This window comes from Bicyclus anynana, chromosome 14 (assembly GCF_947172395.1).
Source record: "Bicyclus anynana chromosome 14, ilBicAnyn1.1, whole genome shotgun sequence".
Lineage (NCBI taxonomy): Eukaryota > Metazoa > Arthropoda > Insecta > Lepidoptera > Nymphalidae > Bicyclus > Bicyclus anynana.
Genome location: NC_069096.1, coordinates 849,596 through 873,089, shown reverse-complemented (window position 1 = coordinate 873,089; position 23,494 = coordinate 849,596). Strand labels below are relative to the sequence as shown.

The window sequence follows — 23,494 nt, the reverse complement described above, 5'->3', positions numbered from 1 at the left end:
AAACAGCTCTCCGAGAGCTGGGTCTTAGTCTCAAAGCCAATTTTCAATAAATGTCCCAAAAAGGCTACAGATATATTTCTTCTCCTGATGTCTAAGCATCCGTTCGTCTTTAAAACTATCCTAAACATAAAATGTAGATTATTTGAAAATGCATATTTAAGAAAAAGTTATTAATTAAAAGCTTTATTTTCATTTTTTTTTGTAAATAACGCCTACAAACGAGGCTTCTTTTGCAAAACTGTGATATAAAGAATTAAACAAAAACGTTAGGTACAATTACGTATCTTTAAATATTGAAAAATCTTGAAAAATATTATCACTTAATGATGATGTACCTTCAAATGTTAATACCGAATGCTTGCAGGTTGGAAAAATTGCATTCGATTATCATAAAGACGACAAGAGAGTTATGAAAAAACAATACAACGCTCAATATCGAAATCTGAATTGAAGGAACGCGATCGCAAAACAGACGCGCGTCCCCGCTAATTCGCCCAGACGACCATCGATTCGCATCTACGAATATCATCCATAGCCTTGCAGACTAGGAAATAAAAACAAAAAAAAAGACTCCGAGCCTGTCATTCCGTCTCCTAATCGCGGGGCACGCACGCGCGCCTTTTAATTGCGCCCCCTCCCCCCGGAAAAGGGGCTTAGGTTCCGCGGATTAGCATTCGGCAGGGGTGCTACAGTTTTTACGCGCGCCATTTTTCCCGCGGCGTATTTTCGGCCGCGGGAGGGGCGGCGTGCGTAAGCGCTGCAGTCGGCGATCGCCGGCGACCGCGCGATGTGCATTACGCCTGCCCGCGAGCCCACGCGTGTCCCATCCAACAAACTTTTGTAAAAAACGTGTGCAGTGTTGTGTGTGTAACTACTTTTTTGAAAAAAAAAAAAAATTTCGGTGAGTGTTTTTTTTTATCGAGTGACGCGATATTTCGGCGATAGCTGGGAGCAAGGTCGTGGCACAGTGATAATATTATTTGCACAAAAAAATTTGCTAGTGTTATGGATAACCTCAATTTAGGACAACGCGCGCCGTTGTAGTTTCGGGTATTTTTTTTTACTATTAGATACATCGCTCCTATGAATGTATGATTGTTAAGTTAGCAATATACAATATATACCTACATAGTATATCACGTGTTTGCAAACAATCATTCTTTATACTTTGCAAATTTAAATAAAATTTGGCAATTGTAAAAAAATACAATTATAACATTACAATTACAAAATAAGTTAGAACTACGCTATTAACGGACTATACATAAGCTAACTTAGAAAATATAAAATCCTAAATTGGCCTAAGATTTCATAGTTATAAAGTAAGACTGAATAAATCTATAACACCTCAGTAAAAGTCCTTAGTTCAAACTCTACCATTAATATATTTAATGGAATAATTTACGTTCAAGATAAGTTCAATAAAAACCTAAACATTTATTCTGAATCGTCAATCCCAATGTCGTACTTCTAAGTAAAGCTATGAAGGTTCCAAACACAAGCCAAAGCCAAGAACTTCGGATAGTATATTACTCCACTAAAAGTATCATCAAAATCTGTTAAGTAGTTTTTGCATAAAGGTTGTAGCTGTAACTATAGGAAATTGTAGTAAGAATAGCCAATAATAGAACAGAATCTATTAAATACAAACTGATATGTTTTTTGCATACTGCATTTTACCGGATATACCTTGAGTGAGTGTGCTCAGGAATCTCATCTAGTTCCTCCACCTTTCCACCATAGAGCAGCAAGAAGTCGCGATTGGTGGCATCCTTTCGTTGAGGATGTCCAGGCAACTCGTACGAAACGATTAGCATCCACATTTCTAACTCGCACAGCAAAAATTTGGAATGCCCTTCCGGCGTTTGTGTTTCCTGACACTTATAATTTAAACACCTTCAAAGCAAAAGTGAATAGACATCTTCTAGGTAATCACACTCTAACTTAGACCGCATTAATGCTTTTTATCAGGCTTAATTGTAGTCAAGCGCAAGCCTATAAAAAAATAAGTCTCCTTTTTCACTTTCCTGAAGTTTTATTTTTGCAATACTCATAGGTAGCCTAAGCATTTCAGTAACATTCAATCTTTCAATTTAATGCGGGCAGTCGTCCCGCGGTTTCACCCGCGTAGTTCCTGTTCCCATGAGAATACGAGAATAAAATATGGCCTGTTACACTCACAAACAACTTGGGTTTCTATTGGTAAAATAATTTTTAAAATCGGTTTAGTACATCCTGAGATTTTTTCTTATAAGCAAATAAAAGAAACGTTACCTCGTTGAAGTATCATTATAGATTACTAGCGGACGCGACTTCGTCCACGTGGATGTAGTCCAGTAGTAGTTTAATTTTTCACAAATCCCTCGAAAACCTTAGATTTTTCCACGGTGTACAAGTCTATGTGTTAATCCAGAGTAAAATCCATTTCCATTTCAAATTCAGCTAAATAGATTTAGTAGTTGCGGATTAAAGAGTAACAAACATCCATACAAACTTTCTGGTTTATAATATTATTAGGATTCAGCTTTTAGCACTGAAAAGGTTACGTAAAGAGTTATTTTTACATTTTATAATTTCAGGATGAATAAAAAGGTACCAACATTCTTTTTCCAACTATTTAAGTTAAAAACTGTTTGAAATACTTAAGTAAATACTTCATGCTTAATCCTAAAGTTAAACTAACAAGCCCGAGCTTTTTTACTTCTAACATCAACGGAATTCAGAGTTTTTCAGACGAATTTTACATTTAACTTCAAGGATAAACTTTGACTCGGAACTTACTTGTAAATATAAATAATACAAAGTAAATGAACCCGACATTTTGAACTGTAACTCAAATAAAGTGTATTTTTAAATAAATAATGTTAATCAGTAGAACTTTTTCAAAAATTATGTTCTAATATACCTACATGCAATAGCGCTTTAACAAAGTAATGAATGTTTATTCGAAAAATCTTCGCAAAAAAAGTCCCAAATATATATAGATTTAATAATATTTTTCCAAACTTCAAATGGATCATTCCATTATAATCGTTACAGCTGTTTGCAAAAGAGCTTTTGTATTTTTTTATTTATAAAAAAATAAAGCATACTTTAATAATCAATTTAAAGTTACTTAACACCAACTTAACATATTTATATTATTAACCTCAAAATCGATCTTAATAAAATTTGGCTAAAAAAACACTTAGGGAAACATAAAAATCCAGTTAAATCAAATATTTTTAATACTTTACTTAAAATTAACTTTTAAGTTTTAAAAAGCATTACATTTTTACTGTACTATTCTGTTAAATACTCGTATTTAAGTAATGAAGCAAGCTATATCTACTTATAGTCACAGTTACGGTTGACCGTTGTATAAACTAGCTCAGTTTACTAAAACATTACTCAGATGGGAACAAATCATATGCGTCAAACATTACTATAAAATCGTGGCAAACTTTCAAGAGTGAAACAAACTGTCACAGTACCCATGCTATCTGAAAAACACAATAACATATGCTTAATGTGAAAACAACCACTACAACTTAAGCACTTTATGTTCAACTAGCGGGCTCCTGTGACTTTGTCCGCGTGTAAATTAATGTAATTTTTCAACCCCTATTTATATTTTCGCATATTTTGTACACATATAATAAATAGGTATCATTTTACAATTTTTAAAACACATACATATTATAAAGAACCCCTTTTTAAACCTTTAGGGGTTGAATTTTGAAAAATCTTGAATTGCATAATTTATATTATTTTTCTGGTAGTACACATATTTTTTACAAATATGACTTGACTTTCCATACAAACCTTCAATACCTATTTCACCCCTTCGGATTTTATTTTCCCGAAAAAAAAAGTATCCTTTAACCTTCTTCGTATTATAGTTTCAAATCGAGCCAATTTTCATTTAAATTCATTCAGTAGTAGATTGATAGACAAAAATTGGCCAGAATCTGAAGACTATCTAAAAACCAGCAGTTTCTTTTTCAATAATCTTTATTTTCTTTATCTTTCATTATCATCATCATTTTCATCGTCATCATATCAGCCGATGGACGTCCACTGCAGGACTTAGGCCTTTTGTAGGGACTTCCAAACATCACTATACCGAGCCGCCTGTATCCAGCGAATCCCTGCGACTCGCTTAATGTCGTCAGTCCACCTGGTGGGGGGTCGACCAACACTGCGCTTACTAGGTTATCTTTAATTATTATTATAAATATAGATTATTATAATAACTTCTTCCATTCTACTTCCTGTGAAATTGAAAGCCGATCCAATTTTGTCCAAACATCTTTGTCATTTAGAGTAAGGCAGTGATTGTGATATAAACGTATGGACTACGAATCGGATTATCATAAGCCAGTCAACTTATATTGCAGCAGCGTGGTAGGTCTAAGCCCCATATCAGCACTCCTATAAGGGTCCTACAGCGGGCCGTACAGAATAGACTGATAATGATGAACATATTGAAGTTTTCTTTCTTTCTTTATTCATAGGGAGTAAAAAGGGGGCTCGCAATAACGGGAGCCAGACATAAACAAAGTCAAGTATCTAAAACACCCCCCTTACAAAAAAAAACTGTAAAAACCAAAAAACAACACATCTCAGCATCCAGCACCACGTAGACGTCACAAAAGGAAACAAAAAGACGCTGTCTCTTGCATGAGTACGAAACAGAGAGAAACAACAGCTTAGATATCAAAAAGTAGTACTGTATTTTAAGATTTATTTTACTATATTTTTATGCATTTTTAGAAAATAAATATCACATGTTTCATACGGTGAGGTGAGGAAACCTGCATACCTGAGAATTTTCATTGTTCTCTACATGTGTGAAGTCTGCCAATCTGCATTGGGCCAGCGTGGTGGACTATTGTCCTAACCCTTCTCATTCTGAGAGGAGGCTCGTACTCAGCAGTGAGCTGAATATGGGTTGATAATGATGATGATTGTATTTTAGTATTTTTAGTACATTCCATAAAATACTACACCTAAGTGTTTTAGTATCAGTGCAGTCATCATCATGATAATTATCAGCCTAACCGCCCACTACGGGGCCAGACATCCCCTAAAAAGAGCGGGCGTTTATGGAGCTTAGACCCACCACGCTGTTCCAATACAAGTTGGCGGGCTCAGTACAGTTTTAATACATTTTAAGCTCGATGTAAAAAATAAGTTTGACATCTGTGTTTGTGTCTATCTGTGAAATTGTATCTTCTAAACGAACGAAAGCTTACGTGATCGAAATCATGTATGCAAATAAAGACATCAGCAATTTTCTACTTACGGGTTTCAAAATGTAACAAAGTTAAATATGTCTTCAGTTAGAACTTTCGTTATTTTTTTAAACAATATTATAAGAAAAAGTTGTTGATACTAGTCGCAAAATTATAATTAAAGTAACTATGTTGTGTCTTCCAGGAAAAAATAAATTCAAGAAGCAAAATTTATTCTAAACCCAAAATGTTATCAAAATAGACCCATTTTCGATTGACCCATTGACCCATCACAGAATAAACTTCAATAGATTGATATTTTAATAATGCACAATAAACATAAATATCTAATAATGCCGAGTTTTTTGATATCTGAAATAAAACTAAGGTTATAGGAGTACATCAGTGGCGAAGTCAAAGTCAACTGACGTGTCCAAAGTGCTTGTAAACTTCCTACTTGAAATAAATTATTTTTGATTTTGATTTTTTGAAAAGAAGTATGAAATTTTCACGAAGGCAATCTGTCCCAAGAAATACATATACCTACGGTCGAATTGAGAAACCTCCTCCTTTTTTTAAAGTCGGTTAATAAAAGGAATTTTACCGCTTGATGTAAACTCTGTTTACTCACACATCCTTACATATATATTCATAACATTAATGAATATGTATGCAGTGGCGTGCACTTCATATATGCATCAAAGTACTGCATATCCTAAGAAATGCTTTCTTAAACTTTAGTAAATGCAGATTTTCCCAATTTGGTAAATTTTTTCTTAAGTGGCGTGCATAAGTTTGTCGATCAGGGTATGCACTAATAACCTGATCGACAACCTCATGCACGCCACTGTATGTATGCATGGATTTTTAAAAGGTAACTGTATGGACTATTCGCCGCTGCTATACATACCTAATTTAGAACGCATATATACGAACCTATTGCACAAATACAATTTTCCTTAAAAATATGGCAATGACCGTGTTAAGGTCAGTCAGCAGTCTGATTACATTAATTAATTAAATTGTAATAATAGTTCGAATTTAAATTCATAATTATTAGCCTATTTTATGATCATACTCAAAGTATTCCAATAATTAAATATAGGGTAACAAAAAAAGCTACTTTTCAATATATAAAAACAGTGTAACAAAGTTCTTCATTTTTTTTCTTTCTTTTTCATGGATGAAGATGTAAAAAACATTTTTTCAAAACATAATTTGCAAATTTATTATTCAAATAGTTGGTATAACTTGACAAGTTTTGTCTTTAAAAAAAATAGAATTTCAATTAAAAAATATTGAGTAATTAAAAAATTACAATTTAATTTACTATTGAAAGGTCATATAAAGCATTACGAAAATGTAAAACAAAGTACAAAAATGTTTCCGGCTATAAGCTGTTCAAAATTCATACTAATAGTATAAACTAGCGGACACCCGCGACTTCGTCCGCGCGGAATTCAATTTTCACAAATCCCACGGGAACCATGGATTCTTCCGGGATGATAAGTAGCCTATGTGTTAATCCACAGTGAAATCTATTTCCATTCCAAATTTCAGCCAAATTGCTTCAGTGGCCGCAGCTTAAAGGAGGGGCAAACATACACACACAATTGCACACAAACTTTCGCCTTTATAATATTAGTGTGATGCTGAATGTCTGTCTAAGTAGTAGATTCTAAATATGACTTAGATAATGTATGGTATGCAAATAGCAGTTGAAAACTCATTAAAGAAATCGTATGCCCTTTTTGTAGAATCTTTTCTCCAAGTTTCGTCATCAACCCGTATTCGGCTCACTGCTGAGCACGAGTCTCTTCTCAGAATGAGAAGGGGTTAGGCCAATAGTCCACCACGCTGGCACAATGCGGATTGGCACACACGCAGAGGATTGAGAAAATTCTCTGGTATGCAGGTTTCCTCACGATGTTTTCCTTCACCGATTGAGACACGTGATATTTAATTTCTTAAAATGCACACAACTGTAAAGTTGGGAGGTGCATGCCCCGGACCGGATTCGAACCCACACCCTCCGGAATCAGAGGCATATTCACTGGGCTATCACGGCTCTAGGGGTAAAAAAATATTGAGCATGTTTGAAAGCTAAAATTTTCATTTAAAAATTAATTTTACCTTTAATGCCGTAGACACTTGTGTTCGGCAGTGTACCCCACTATCAGACTAGACCAAAACTTAATGACTAAACAGGATATTGTACAAAAACCACAATTTGTAGTTTGTAATCCATGTTAGCTCAATTCCTTAAATACTCGTATACTTAAATAAATGAGTAATTTTAACTAGCCGACGCCACGTGGTCTCACCCGTGTAGTTCCCGTTTTCGTGAGAATACAGGGCTAAAATATAGCCTGTGCCACTCATAAATAACGTGGCTTTCTAGTGGGAAAAAGAATTTTTAAAATCGGTTCTCTAAATTAAGAGGCCTCTCTTCACGAGCTTTACCTCTTTATAATATTATTAGTAATTACTATTAGTATTAAGCACTTTTTAATATAAGTAAAGTATATATATAGAAAATATACACACGTACAGAATACTGTAATTAAATTTAGATTAATTTATTAAATTTAGACCCATTTTGAGATCTTTTTACACAAGAAATATCATTTACCCCGAAAATTTTAATTACAGAACGTCATGTTCCTTGAACATTTTGAATTAATTTTCGGTAAAGAATATAACCACAGTTATGAGAAAATCTCCCCAACACTCTGTATTTTACGCGTCTACTCTCAAAAATAAAAGAATTAAGCCAAATTCCGCCAAGTGCGGAATGATGGCAATGCTTGAAAGCATTATGAAGATTCCTCAGACAAGCAAGTTTCTCTCATCATTGAAATAATCGGTGTTATTTCAAAACGTATATAATTCTGTATAGTTAAGCCTAGTAAGCAAGCGATTGGCTATGATCTCACCTGATGGTAAGTGTAAAATTCTAAATTCTAAATTCATTTATTTCAAGTAGGCTCAGTTTACAAGCACTTTTGATATGTCAGTTGACTATTTGTGAAGATTTTACCACCGGTTCGGAAGGCAGGTTCTGCTGAAAAGAAACCGGCAAGAAACTCAACAGTTGCTCTTTTTAAAAAATCATACAACATTGTAATTTACAATTGATGACAACATTACAATTTCTTATAGTTTTACTTGCTGTGTGAAGGTGGAAGCTGATCCAACGGCCTCCAAGCATCTGTAGATGTGTTCTACGAGGGAACTTGCTTAGAACTTGTTTATTTACTCTTGTTTTACAGATACTCAATGTGAGACGAATATCTTAGCATTCCATGGATTCACCGTGCGGGTGCCGGGTCCATCGTTTGGTAGAGAGAAAAACTCCGAGCAGAGTCTTGAACTTGTGACTACAGGATGTAGGGTTAAGGAATTTATCTTTAAAATGCGATCGTAAAGTTCACGAGGTCCAGAGGATGTTGTTTCGTTCTTTTTACAATCAATCAATCAATCAATCAATCAATCCTTTATTTTGCTGATACAGTTTACAAGGTCTTACCAAATAAATATAATCTGTTCTGTATCACGCCCGATTGGCATGCAAAATATTATATTAGTTACATTTACAGTAAATATTTAATATTTTACACACTTTTTTCGTAGCTGAATTATAGTTTTTATTACGAAGTCCGGTTATAGTTTTTAAACTTGATTTTTTTTACATTATTTAAGCAATTTTATGTAGTTTTTAAATAAAATAAAATCCTCAATCTTAGTACCCCTAATAGAGACTAAATAGTGATGTGTGTGTGTAAGTATATTTTTATAAAGAACTAGCTGACGCCGCGCAGTTTTACCTGCGTGGTTCCCGCTCACGTAGGAATACGAGAATAATATATAGCCTATATATAGCCTTCCCCGATAAATGGGCTATCTAACACTGGAATATTTTTTCAAATCTGACCAGTTTTTCCTGAGATTAGCGCGTTCATTCAAACAAACAAACACACTCTTCAGCTTTATACCTATATATGCAGCAGCGGACGACACTCATAAACATATTGTATAACAACATATGTACTCGTATGTACCACAATAAGTAAACAGCCAAATAAAACCTCGCCGCCGGAAACCTATGTTTACTGTTTATGTTATAGGTACTCCCCGCGGTTTTCACTGTAAACAATATTTTTTTTGTTAGAAAGAATTCGACAATTTTAATATATACGAGTATCGAGACGCACGAAAGCGCGTCAGCCAAAAAAAGAGAAAGCGAGGTTTACACGAACTATGTGATGCCACTTTTGTCTACTTAATAACTCAAAATCTATTTAAAATATAAAATACAAAAAATATTAAATTTGGTTTACCTACATAAATTTAATCTCGTAGTTTATATAGTATACCGAATTTCATATATATGGTACTATCCTACTAATATTATAAAGGCGAAAGTTCTTTATCGCCGCTACTACTGAAGCGATTTGGCTGAAATTTAAAATTGATTTTACTCCGGACTAATAGACAGGCTACTTTTTATCCAGAAAAATCTATGGATTTCCGAGATTTGAGAAAACCTGATGATGATTTTGATGGTATGAATGTTTGTAACTCTTTCACGACTCGGCTACAGAACCGAATCACCTGAAATTTGAAGTAGAGATAGATTATAGTCTGGATTAACACATAGGCTACTTTTAAATCCGGAAAAAATCATGGTTCCAGCGGGATTTGTGAAAAGAGAATGCCACGCGGACGAGCATCCGCAAGTAACTCTATATTATTTCTTTTTCTCCATTCTTAAGCCATAAAGTACAGGAAATCTAGAAAAAGTCGTATAAGATTTATGAAAGAATTACATTCTCAGAAAGCAGGTAGCTCAGAAACTCTAAAAGTTTTTGGCTTGCATTTTTCTCCTAAACTATGAATTATTATTATATTACATTAAAGTTTATTTGACAAAAAATGTAGAAGACATTCTCATGTAGAATTAATGTCATTGAGGTATTATCGTATGACTTTGAATGGTAGGTGGCGCTTAAATTTCTTGAAATATGTTTTTTCAGCATTTAGTGTGTAAAAAAACATTTTTCAACTAAAGTACAAATGAGAAAGTTGTTCTGTTAAAAAAACCTACCACATTTATTTAATTTTTTTTTTGATCTCGACTCATGTAATTCTTTTAGTCATATTTCCTAGATTTCCTGTACTAATACCCTTTCACTACAGCAATCGACTTCCGTTGTCACAACCAGGTCATCTGAACAATATGCACATATCACGTATGCTTCCATACATCACACAACCAAGAATCTGACTCTGCACTCCGTATTGTCTGCCTTCCAAAAAACTGCACTTGCATAATAACTTACATGCAAACAACAAACGATTTTACACCATAATACTCAAACCACAAAGCTGATTTTGGCATTACGATTTAAACTGAGATTTACTGTATGCGAAAACAACTTTCCGGTTAATTTGCATTGGTTAATTTTAACCATTCTCGGAACTTGACCCTATTTAGGTACCTATTTCATTATTATATCTAGTAAAACCATTTTCCTATAAAACTTTTGACATAGTCTCGTCATTATTGATTTTAATTAATACGAACGAGCTTGTCAGGGCTACACCTTCCTCATTCTGTAAAAGCTGAAAATTTTCCTCTACCTACCATGAGTATAGGCAACTATGGAGCTAGTAGCATGGTGGCTTTGGAAGGAAGTAGGTTTTAATTATCCTAAGCCTCAACCATCTGTAAAAAAGCGTGCTCTATATTTACAAAGCAAAGCTTATAAAAACCAACAGTGCCACGCGGTTTCACTAAAATTAATATAATCTAATGTTATACAGCTTTGTTCGACGGACTAGCCAACACTGAAAGCATTTTTCAATTCGAATCACTAGTTCCTGAGATTAAGTGCGTTTAACAAAACAAACGAACTCTTTAACTTTCTAATATTAGCATAGATAATAAGATAGGAATCTAGATTGCATTGAAAAATAAGAACAAAACTGTTAATAACTCTTGTCTTGCAGTAAAATAAACTAAATAATAAAGACTTTGATAAGCAAATGAAGCACTAAGCTAAAATTGTGACACCTTTGATAAGAACTAGGTAATTATAGCTTTGTTTCTATGAACTTTACAGTATTAGGGTTCCGTGTGTCTTGGTGAAATATAAAGAGTGACAAGAAATAACATTGACAAAATCTAAGATTTTATATCCTAACCCGATTTTAATTTACCAATATTAGGGGAATTTAATTTATTCATTTATGAACAAGATTATGATTAATAAACCCCTAAAGCGATCGAAACGTGTGTTTTGATCGAAATGTGTAGTTTTTCTAGATGAGTGTTCAAAATCATGCCTCATTCTCATAGAGACCACGTCTTTTCACTTCCTACGATGGTTCTATTTCCCTTGCTCCCTTGCAATACCTAGAGGTCGTAGGTTTAATCCACTGAATTATTATCGTACCCCCTCCTAACTCCTCTTTTTAATAATGAGATGAACGAATATATTGGTCATATTTACATAATCACAAATGTTCTTTTTAACAAAAAGAAGGCCTGTTTTCGACATAATAGACAACCACCAGTCGGGAACCCATAGCATTCGAATATCAGTCTAACTTGGCAGTTTTAGTGACCGTACCATAGACCACCAGCGATGGCGTCCAGTTTCAACATTTCTGAGATGCCGTCTCGAGTGCCTCTTGCGCAAGTGTCACCTGCGAATCTTATTGTGTGATTGCTCAACTCTGTTTAGGAATGAGTGACTCGCGTTTGTAATAATTACAATAAACATTCATTACGTAGAGTGGGAACGCGATCGTGACTTCGCTGACGTATAAGACTTCAATCCCTCAATAATTTCTGTGGATATACCTACTTATAAACTCTTTAACCACCCGATTCACAGCGTTACGACCGTTCGTATCCTTAGTTGCTTTTATGCGTGACTATCGCGTCCCAGGCATGACGTCCGGACGTATGCTCTCCCAATCAATTTACAATTTAGGGATGAACTGGAACTGGTGTCAGTGACTAAATAGTTGCGGAGTAAAATGGTAGCTTGGTTTGGACTTAAAGTGCTGCTGTCTAGGTGTTAAAAAGAAGTATTTAATTGCATCTTACATTGCATCAAATAAAAAAAAAACAAAGATGGTTTATGGAGCTTGTGCCCACCGCACGGTTTGGCAAGATAAAACTGATATTGTTTGACGAACACTCTCAAATATTAATAATAGTGACCGGGGTCATTGTTATCTCCGAGCCACTAAATTAACAACTCCATGCTGAATTTTTACTAAAACTTTCTTAAAAATTCGATGTTTTATAGCACAACCCAGGACCTCGTGATCTTATACCATATACCACTAGACCAACGAGTCAGTTATCTACTATTTACACTATAATTAACTTACTACAAAAGAAAAGTAATTCATTGTTTCACAGCAAAATACAATAAAAACTGTGTTAGTTGTTATCTATAGAGATGCCCCAAAAATGGGAGTACCTACATAAAGTATCTATTAAAATAGAAAAAATAATTGTGTCTAGTTTGTATCCCACATTGTAATCTTAGTAATTCGGCGCCTTATCGTCGCGATATTTTCATATTCGCAATCTCGTGCAATTGATAACTGGCCCTGCCCTAGGTTAGGGATGTGACGCGTCGATATCGACAACTCGATAACAGAGCGACATTCCCCTTGTATCAGTTTTCTGATTTGTTGATAACTATTTTGTATCGGTCATGGTAATTAAAGGCGTGCTATTTTTTCTATCAAATGTGTATTCAAAAGAGCAATTCTGATTTTTATGTATATTCCATGATGTCGGAAGCGGGTAAAACAAACTTACCCTGTGCCTACTAAAGGGCGGAAATCGATCCACCACCTCTCGGTGATGAGTCCGGCTCCTTTACAGTTGAGCTATTGAGGCTTTACTTTTACTTTATTAAGGTATTACTCTTATGTTACCATAAGTTGTAAAATAAAACTCAATAAGTTGACATTACAAAAATTGTATTAAACTCTGCCTTGATGTTTGATTTAAAATGTCATTACTTTAGATTTAAAAGTAATATTTTTTATTAATAATACTCTGCTGCCTAGTAACATTCTATTACCGGATAATGGCAGAAAGTACCTACCTAGAGGAACCCATACACGAGTAACTCAATTGTTTCTTTGTTTAATTATTAGAATGACTCTCATTTAAATAATTTTATAACTTCTGGTGTGAACCTGATTGTTTCCAAACAACTCTGTTGTTAAGAACTTTGACTCAACAATTTTAAATACTTGAGCTTTTCGTTTAGTAAAAAAACATTATCGACAAATAGATAGCCCAAGTGATCCCGTCACTACAGCAGTGCATGCGTTATCGCGTTTTTAATACGTTGTCTAAATATTAGCAGCAAACATAGACGACTCTATCCGACATGTTTGCTCGCCACACATCTAACTTTTATTTTAATTAGCAGTAGAGCTCTGTGTGACAGAGAGCCTGGAGAAGTACTACAACAGCGTTGCTGTGTGACGATTTGAAGGGTTAGTTGACGATGACTTTACAGGGTTATCATCTATATTTCCAGTTCCGGTACCGGTGAGACCTAAGGACTTAGAACAGTGCATTCTAGAATTTTAGTTTATCATTATCAGCCCTACGGGGCCAGACCTGCCTTTTTTAGGAGAACGAATATGGAACGCATAGTAGGCGGGCTAATACTAATTAATTTTATAGTCAATAGTCAAAAGTCATTACGTAATTGTAATTACTTTCTAAAAGTATTTATGACAATAGTTTGACGGACTAGAATCGAACTCGCGACTCCAAATTAGTCCAGCCACTTAACCAATCAATTGAACCTTTATGAACTACAATCAATTTCCTGTACTTTATAGATACAAAATGCTCTATCATGTAGACTCATTACAAACCTATATTGTAGAAGCAATAATTCTCCATTTTAATAACATAGTATTTAGAACTACCCTAGTTAAAAACGGTGTGCACGCCGCTTCCCACAATCTATTCAAAGCTTGTCAATCACTTCGAGTGATTATCCAAACATCATTGCGTAATAAACTAGAATCGCAATTAGTCGCATTAAAGCACGGAGATAAATTAACTGTGTGTGGCAAGCTTTTGTTTCACTAACTTCCGGTTTCCATGGTGATTCAATTTTCTCACTTATCTCTCTTTGAATGGAAAAAAGCTTAGTATCAGATGAATGACAAAGAGTGGAGTGTTGAAAATATTAATGCAGTAATCGCTTTTTAGCTTTGGTTAAAAATAATAATTCTGAAACTGTAATATCGTTGTCAAGCGAGATATTTTAAAAGGAAAGAAAATCCTCCTTTTTGCTTTATTAAATTTCAAAAGTAATTAGATATTTTTAATTAAATTACATATATTTATGGTTACATTTAAAGCTTTTGATATAATTATATTGTATGCTAGTATAAATATTAGATATTACTCACATTTTGTACAAATATTATTAGTTTTTCGTAATTTTAATACTAGATGGCCGTTATAGATCACTTTTTGTATAAAAGCAGGCGTCCATAGATCCATATCATATGCATCGGACACATCGAATCAAACGTATTTTAGTATCTTTTGAATAGAAAGTCATAGAAGTAGCTTAAGAAGCTTTCACTTAACTGCTGGATCAAGGGTACAGAAGGAAGAAGAAGGATACAGAAGCAGTGATTCTTGAGACGGCGCGTATTGTGAGGAGGTTCCTCCCTCTGGAGCCCTGACCACCGCTTGCTTGGGCACTCAGATTTTTATAAATTTTTAATGGTTTTCTGTATTATATTTTGTATTTTATTATAGTTTTTGTTAAAAATTAAAAAAGAACAAACAAAGGAATAAGAGTAAAAAACGATATATAGTAGCCTATTTCTTTGTTTGTTTATATTAATTTCTTCGTCGATTTTAGATAAATCATATTATTAATATGTTATGTAAAAGTATACGAGTAAAATAGTAAACCCGGGATGACACCGGTTGGTAGGAGCCCTTATTTTATCGTGAAATAAGAAAGTCAACGTTCGGGTGAAAAAACCCTCCGTCATAAGGAAGAAACAACGACATTTATCTATTCATTAAATTTACATCACTGTGTTGGATAACGCGTAATAAATTAAATATATTTTATTGTAGAACTAGCAGACGGCAAGAGGCTTCACTCGCGTAGTTCCATTCTCGTGGAAATAAGGAGCCATGTTATTTGGTAAAGATGTAATTTTCTATGGCAATCTAATCACGGTTTTTAAGTTACAAAAATAACTTGAAGTTTTTGTGATTTTTTATATACTAAATTATTTATAAATTATGAAATCTCTTCTTTTTATCGAGATACTAGTAGATCCTGAGATTAGCGCGTTCAAACAAACAAACTCTTCAGCTTTATAATATTAGTATAGATATATATTTTTTTTTATAAATATTTTGTATTAGTTCTTTTTTGTTTTAGGGAAGTTTTCAATTTTCTTAATTAAGATATTTAACCACGTCGTTTGTTAATATGGTTTATGTGGTTTGAGTCTTAAGCTGTCGAATCCTGGCCTTTTGAGCTGTTTGCGGGCTTCAACTCGATTTAAGGTCGTAGCTCGATCATAGCCAACCGGGACCCGATCCACACCGCCTCATCGCTAGGCGTCTCGGGTGGACGCCGCGTTGTCGCTAGTGAACCTCGCGTGGTCAATGAATTTACACTCGCAGTCCGCGCGTTGACACCTCGCGAGCGAGGCGATCCGGTAATGGTACCGAGTTGATGTAGTGAGCGCATGCCCATACAAAACCACTCGAGGCGAGGCGGTGCGGGGGGCTCTAATGAGCTACGACCTGTATTCTCGACCGAAGCGATCCGTGTTCGGCACAAGGGCCGATGCTCCCATACAACGTTTAGCCGCTACAAGTGATACCTAAGCAAATTGCGACATTATCAGGAGTCGAACAAGGCGGTATTCATTTTTTCCTCCACAGTTCAAATGTTATCAGTTTTAGAGCTCCATTAGAATAGCATCTTCTTGGTGAATGCACGTGCTATTTTTATAACCGACTTCCAAAAAGGAGGTTCTATTTTCGGCTGTATGTAGTCGTATACACTACACTACCTAAATGACTGTACTGTAAGATAGAATATTAAATAGTCTGTTGATTGTCCTAATAACTGTCATTAGCTATTGTCTATGGTCTTCCTGTCATCTGCCATTCTTACGTCATTGTCAATATACACGAATAAGTATCTCTTTTCTATATATACGTATAAAAGAATAATCGTCTAACAACTGCAGTCTCAATATAAATAGGAAGTCTTATATACGTGTTATGTTTTGTCGAAGTCGTCTGTATCAACCCATATTCGGCTCAGTGTCGAGCTCGAGTCTCCTCTCAGAATGAGAGGGGTTAGGCCAATAGTCCATCACGCTCAATGCGGATTGACAGACTTCACACACGCTGAGAATTAATAAAATTCTCTGATATGTAGGTTTCCTCACGATGTTTTTCCTTCAACGTTTGAGACACGTGATATTTAATACATATTTTCTTAAAATTCACACAACTAAAAAGTTGGAAGTGTATGCCCGGACCGGATTCGAACCCACACCCTCCGGAATTGGAGGCAGAGACAATATCCACTGGGCTATCACGGCTCATCTGTATGAATAGCTTAATTTAATTATCTATTACTAAGCTGACGCTTCGCGGTTTCTTCCCCGTAATTGCCGTTCCTATGAGAATACGGAGATAAAGCCTATGTTACTTGCTGATATTGTGGCTTTTCATAAATTAAATAATTCTAATAATTATACTTATTGAATACTTGAAGGATATTTTTTGCTAAGGAAATCCTCCCTTTGGAAATATAGGGGCTGATTAAGCTCCATTGCTCCCCAAACAGCAGGTTTCCTGTTTTGTGTTAGAATAGTATAGGAGAGGTACAAGTTTTAATTTTTCGTCAAATACCTACCCATAAATGTTGACCAGCTCTCGGACTATTTATTACTCATCCAGTATAAGGCTTGGGCTAACGTTGTTTAACTTTCGTGATCGCTTCGTTTGCAATTGGGCCACGTATTTATTTAGTTTGAAGTAAATGCATATAGCCGTTACTAGTATATACAATGTATATCCATTTACCGGTCGGAAGTAATACATAATGTACATGGACATATTCGTAGTAGTGCCGCGGAAAACTATATCTTATGCCGTTAAAATACAGAGAGGCGTAAATAGGTAACGTATCGAAACCTCGGAGGCCCGGAAACACGTAGGCTTTATACATTATTTCCGTAAACATCGAGTATATGAGTCGGAATCGGCCAATCGGAACGAAGGTCAGATTTTGAATAGCCAACGAGAGCGGCTCGTTTGGAATTCGAACTATGTAGGCTCCGTGCGAAAGTGAAAGTGGGCCAATCGCGCGTCTAGTTTCTATGTATGTGTGCCGTGTGTGGTGTATGTAAATGGGTTGCGACCGTGTGTGGGTTGTGAATGGAGCTTTCGGAGGCTTTTGTTACGTAACTTAATGAAGCTACCGTTTGCCGAGTTCACGAGTTAAATGACTTAACAGAATGTCCAAAGTTGTATTTCAATTAGGTTCCCGATGCAAAGTTTACTTGGATTTATACTAAGCTGTAAGGCTGTAGGTTTATGTTTATGAGTTTTTGATAATTTCATTTACGTATTTTAGATTTCAGAAGTCCTGGGTTCGATTCCTGGATCGGATCAATTTAGGAAATTAGAGATTGTAATCGTTGTATAAGGTTAAAACGTTATTTAAAAAAAATGCTTTTACCACCTAAAACCATACACCAACCCTGCCTACCATCTTTTATCAAGTTAGTTGAGAAATTAGTAAAATCCTGTTAAAAATTTTTTTAGGAAAATATTCAAATTAAATAACATAAATACCAAAGAAAATCTTAAGTGTTATTGTGATGTTATAGTGAATCACACTAACTTACTCGATCGCATTGAAGTTTTGAATTAAACATTTTCTGAAGTGATATTATTTGTTTCAGATTTAACGCAAAAGGGTTGCAGTTAAAAGGGCAGTTGCAATCGCTAAGGTAGGTCCAACTTTAAAAAAAAAAATTAAAATATATTTTTAATTAAAAAAAATATATTTATTTGAAACTAACATTAGCCACACCTAAAAGTAAAATAGTGGACAAGGAAACAGGTTGGCAAGAGAATAGGATTACATGTTTTCGCTAAAAGTATTAGATATATTTATATCTCTTTCCACAAAAAATCGATAAAAAAATGTAATTTTCCCCATACTTCTAACGCCATGTAGCACCAACCTTCTGATCAGTTTGAAGGCTGTGCCAAGATGATGAGAAAATGGGACCACCCTAAAAGTATACCCCTAAAAAAAAAAAATTACAAAAACATCGCTGGACATACATGAATAAAACATACAAACAGTTGCACATAAAACCTCCTCCTTTTTGAAAGAAGGTTAAAATAGATATATACATTTACTTACGTCAGAAAATGATTATGATAGTCGTAGGGATCTAATAGTGTTGTCTTAAAACTCAACAAGATAATAAATAATAAAATTATATGTAATATAAAAAAATAATAAAAAAAAACTAGCTAAGAGCGTGTCAAGCCACGTGCATTGTAGGGTTCCATAATTGTAAATCACGAAATGACAAATTGGATTTCGTTACAAACTGTAGATTACGGGTAAATACACTTCAAAACTTTATAATACACAAATGGGTTTCTGAATTAAAAATTATGTTCTCATCACACCGACAATATATCTTCAAAATCAAAAAAATCATTTATATCAAGTAGGTTTAGTATACAAGCAATTTTGAAACGTCACGTCACTATTTTTAAAGACTCTACCACCGGTTCAGACTTGAAAATTTATCCAACGATACCCCGCACCATGAGATTTGAAGACAAGAAATAAAATTCATCCTCACTTTACCTTAGGAGGTACCCTAAAATAAATACTTAGAGAGAGAAAAAGTTCATTTTTTGACTTTTTGTTGTAAATACAATAAATGTGTAGTAAATACCTACTAGTAATGTCCTAAACCGCTTACAATGTCCGTTTATCCGAAGAACATGGAGAATCTTAAACAGTTCCTTGCTAACTACGGAACCCTAAAAACAATAAAAGAAGCTCGATCCGTCGTATATTAAGTTTAATGCATATTGCGTTTTAGTAATAATATAATATGTAAACTTTTTTAATGTCAACGTCAATCAATAGATACCGTTTAAAAAACCTATTATAATACAAAGCATTAATGAAGTCGATTTTTGATAACGAGTAGGTAGGTCACGACACTGAGCTCTGACACTAAGCTAGATAAAGCCTAAGTTTTTAGTTCTTCTGGCGATAACGCCACATTATTATATACTTTCGTTATATTTTAAACACTTGAGAATTATTTATTTTTGATTTATTTGTAATTGTAGATGTTGTAAAGTATCGGTCATAATATCCCGCCTTGAGATACACCATTTTTACACTGATCACATAATATACGGGGTATTTTGCAAAGTGATCATAGATTCTATGACTTATCTTTTGCTATAAATAAGTAAGTGGATGAGAAACACCAACTATACAGGGTGCTGGGGACTATTTTCTATAACTTTAAAGTGTTGATGAGTCACTTATAGGAGCCAAACTACATAACTAATATTTTTTTAACCAAAAATAAAAACTAAGCTTTCATACAAAGTAATTAAATAATTCGAATATCCACGCATTTATCTATCCTTGCATTTTAAAATTTCAAAGTTTGGCTACGTCATAATTATAAGGATGCATTTATGGGACACATTTTAAGATCTATTATCAAATGAAATACACAAACATAAACATGTTTAGGTACTCCGAAAATATTATTTTAGATCACATGTTTTTTGAACATTTTTAATTTATAATATAACCCCAGAGTTATGGGAAATACTCTCCAGCACTCTGTATATATGTGTTAACAACGAGAAACACAGAATCTCCTCTCTTATGTCGGTTGATAATATCACTAATTGTGATACCAGAAGAAACATATACTATTTGAAATACTTTCGCTTTTGTTCATTTAATTCTATACTAAACCTATTTAAATAGCGCCAAGCCAACATCTGTGCAATTTGAAAAAACCTTGGAAAATTGTATTATTTCTTTTTTTTAGACAACCTTTCCGTCGTCCCAGAGTTATAAGTATTTGCTCATTAACATTACTATTACATTGTTGTTTAAGAATGAATTTTATTGGATAGGAAATACAAGTTACAATTAAAGTTTTTGTCCCGACAGCTATGAATTATACAATACATACGAGTAGTAAACCATCATAGAAAATTAATGCCAATATCTATTGGCTTATTGGAATTTCATCGTATGTTTAAAAAATAAACCATACCGATAACGTTAATTTTCCAACAAAAAGAACCGTATTATTATCATTATCAGTTCATTCGTTTAGAAGCTACGAGGCCATAGACAGACAAGTCAAACTTTTAACAGTCTTCTTTGCACATTCTAGTTAACAAATCTTTTACATTTTGTCAAACTACTAGATCAATTTTGGTAAATTTTACAGAAATAGGCTGTACATTGTAGTAGGATGTAACTTATTGGTCAGTATGTTTGTATGCCCGAATCTCTAAAAACAGTGTATATTTCAAAAATAATTGTAATTTAAAAAATACAGCTCACTATCGGTTTTTTTTTTATTATAACACTAGAAACATTCAGTAACCTAAACTATACGACCGATAAGATATCATGTAGCCTAGGTCTGTGATAAAACGCTAAATTTACAAAAAAAACCGCGATAACACACGGCTATCGCGGGCCATGATGCGCTCGGCCCGGTTCTAATTCACTTATTAATAAAATACGAGTAATATTAAATACTAGCGGACGCCCGCGACTTTAAACTACCCTTAGTAGAGTCGCTGTAAAATGGAGTACCTTCTCCCGTTTTCCCAACATTTCCCTTCACTGTTCTGCTCCTATTGATCATAGCGTGATGAAAAGTATACTATAACCTGCCCAGGAGTATGAAGAATAGTTGTAACAAGTTTCGTTAAAATCCGTCGAGTAGTTTTTGTTTCTATAACGAACATACATAGAGACAGACAAAAATTTTACTGGTTGTGTTTTCGGCATCAGTATCGATCACTAATAATCATCCCCTGATAGTTATTTTGGAAATATATTTCATGTACAGAATTGACTTCTGGATTATTACTAGCAGAAGAATTAAACTTGCCGACATTGCTCAACGAATCGCAAAGATGTAGTAGTTATAGGCGGGGAAAATAGTTCGAAGAACCGATGGACGATGGAGTTCCAAGGTGCATGAAATAGCCCTCACACCGGAAATTGTCACCTACATAGCTCAAGGAGTCACGAAACTGAAGTGGCCATATTAATCTCATGCTTCCAATTACTTAGGTCTTTGTCGACGACCCTTGTCCTTTTATCTGTAACAGCAAATCTGTTTAAGCTGAGAATATTAAAGTTACACATCCACCGGACGCAGTCTGTCAAAAAGAGCTAAAGAGCTGCTGTAACACTAAGCCACGTATTGTAATATTAATCTAAATCAAAAATCAAAATCAAAATTCATTTATTTCAAGTAGGCTCAATTTACAAGCACTTTTGACACGTCAGTTGACTATTTGTAAAAATTCTACCACCGGTTCGGAAGGCAGGTTCTGCTGAAAAGATACCGGCAAGAAACTCAACAGTTGCTCTTTTGAAATGAAAAAGTCATACAGTACCATAATTTACAATTGATAACAATTACAATATCTTATAGTTTTACTTCCTGTGTGAAGGTGGAAGCTGATCCAATGGCCTCCAAGCACCTTTATCGTTAAGGAACTCATCAATAGTGTAGTAACCTCGACTAAGTAATTGTTTTTTAACACATTGCTTAAAGTTGTGCATTGGCAAGTCCATCACAGTCTTGGGGATCTTGTTATAGAAGAGTACACCCAAACCTACAAAAGATTTTTTAATCTTCAGGCTAATTCACTAACTTGGACGTATGTTAGTTTGACATATACGAAATTGAGATTCTGTGTAACAAATGTCATCCGGTGCCTAATGACAACCCTTCGTGGATATCATACAGTAGCTATATGATATTTCTCAGTTGATTTGATGTTTATTATAATACGAGTAGGTTATTAATAACGACCAAATTACTGAATAGGCTAGCAGAACTTTTAGAAATCCACGTACTTAAAATTTTAGTTGGGTTATGCTAGTTGTAATGAATTATTATTAGGCAAATAAGAACATGTATTATGTTCTACTGAATATGTAATTTTACGTATGTTATCTCAATATTTTATCAATGCAAGTGGAAGTACAGGAATATCTAATTTGGTTATGATTGATAATGCGAAACTGTCACTCTATAGATAATAGAACTAATGCGCTAATCGCTGTAGTTTCTAAATTTTATCGACTTCGATACATCGATAACGGAATCCTGTCAAGCGTGAACCGGCTGACAAGATGACTTTAAACAAACAAACCAAAAATATAATGTGTTTGCGGTCGCACTCCTCCGTAACGGCTAGACCAACTTTAATGATTATTTTTTTTGGTTTTTGGCATGTAAAACACTTACGAATTGTAAGGTATTTTTACCTTCCTACCCCCTCCCCCCTTTTAATAGCTATTTTATTAAATTTGTATAACAGAAATTTATATCGCAGAACAACGTTATCCGGGTTTGCGTTTTTTAAGGATAATTCGAATAATTCAATCACATCACATGACATCACATCACTCTTCACACTAATATATAAATGCGAAAGTTTGTGTGTCAATGTGTGTGTGTATGTATGTTTGTTCCTCCTTTTTGCAGCGACTACTAAAGCGATTTGGCTGAAATTAGGAATGAAAATAGATTTTACTCTGGAATACATAGGCTACTTTTCATCCCGGAAAAGTCCATGGTTCCGTAGGATTTGTGAAAAACTGGCCTCCAAGTCTCGGGTGTCCGCTAGTTACAAATATAAAAACCATGGAGATCCCTAAAATTTTCGCTATCTACAATATAACATAGTATAATGCATGCGATAATGCAGGTCTTATATAATTTATCGCATCTATGCAAGATTGTATTATCAACTTAAAAATAATAGCTTAGAGTCAAATTTTGCAGTTTTACTACTTATCATAGACTTTTTATCTTTTTTTGTTTTATTAGATATTGTATCCAAACGGACATGCCAGCAACAATTTTTATCGAAATAATGATCT

At 34.4% G+C, this 23,494-nt stretch overlaps 2 protein-coding genes across 11 annotated transcripts in view; both read left to right on the top strand.

Moving 5' to 3' along the window:
- Positions 1–23,494, top strand: part of LOC112046466 (rab GTPase-binding effector protein 1) — a 449,904-nt gene that overhangs the window by 176,445 nt on the left and 249,965 nt on the right. The gene's annotated exons all lie outside the window — the stretch shown is intronic.
- LOC112046462 (broad-complex core protein isoforms 1/2/3/4/5) overlaps positions 1–23,494 on the top strand; it is a 141,769-nt gene that overhangs the window by 95,551 nt on the left and 22,724 nt on the right. For 9 of the 10 annotated variants that reach the window (XR_008251470.1, XM_052885671.1, XM_052885673.1 and 6 more), the window contains one exon: positions 18,246–18,293. The exons of the other annotated variant lie outside the window; for it this stretch is intronic. The gene's annotated coding sequence lies outside the window, so the exon portion shown is untranslated. The remainder of the gene's footprint in view (positions 1–18,245; positions 18,294–23,494) is intronic. 10 annotated transcript variants of the gene reach the window in all.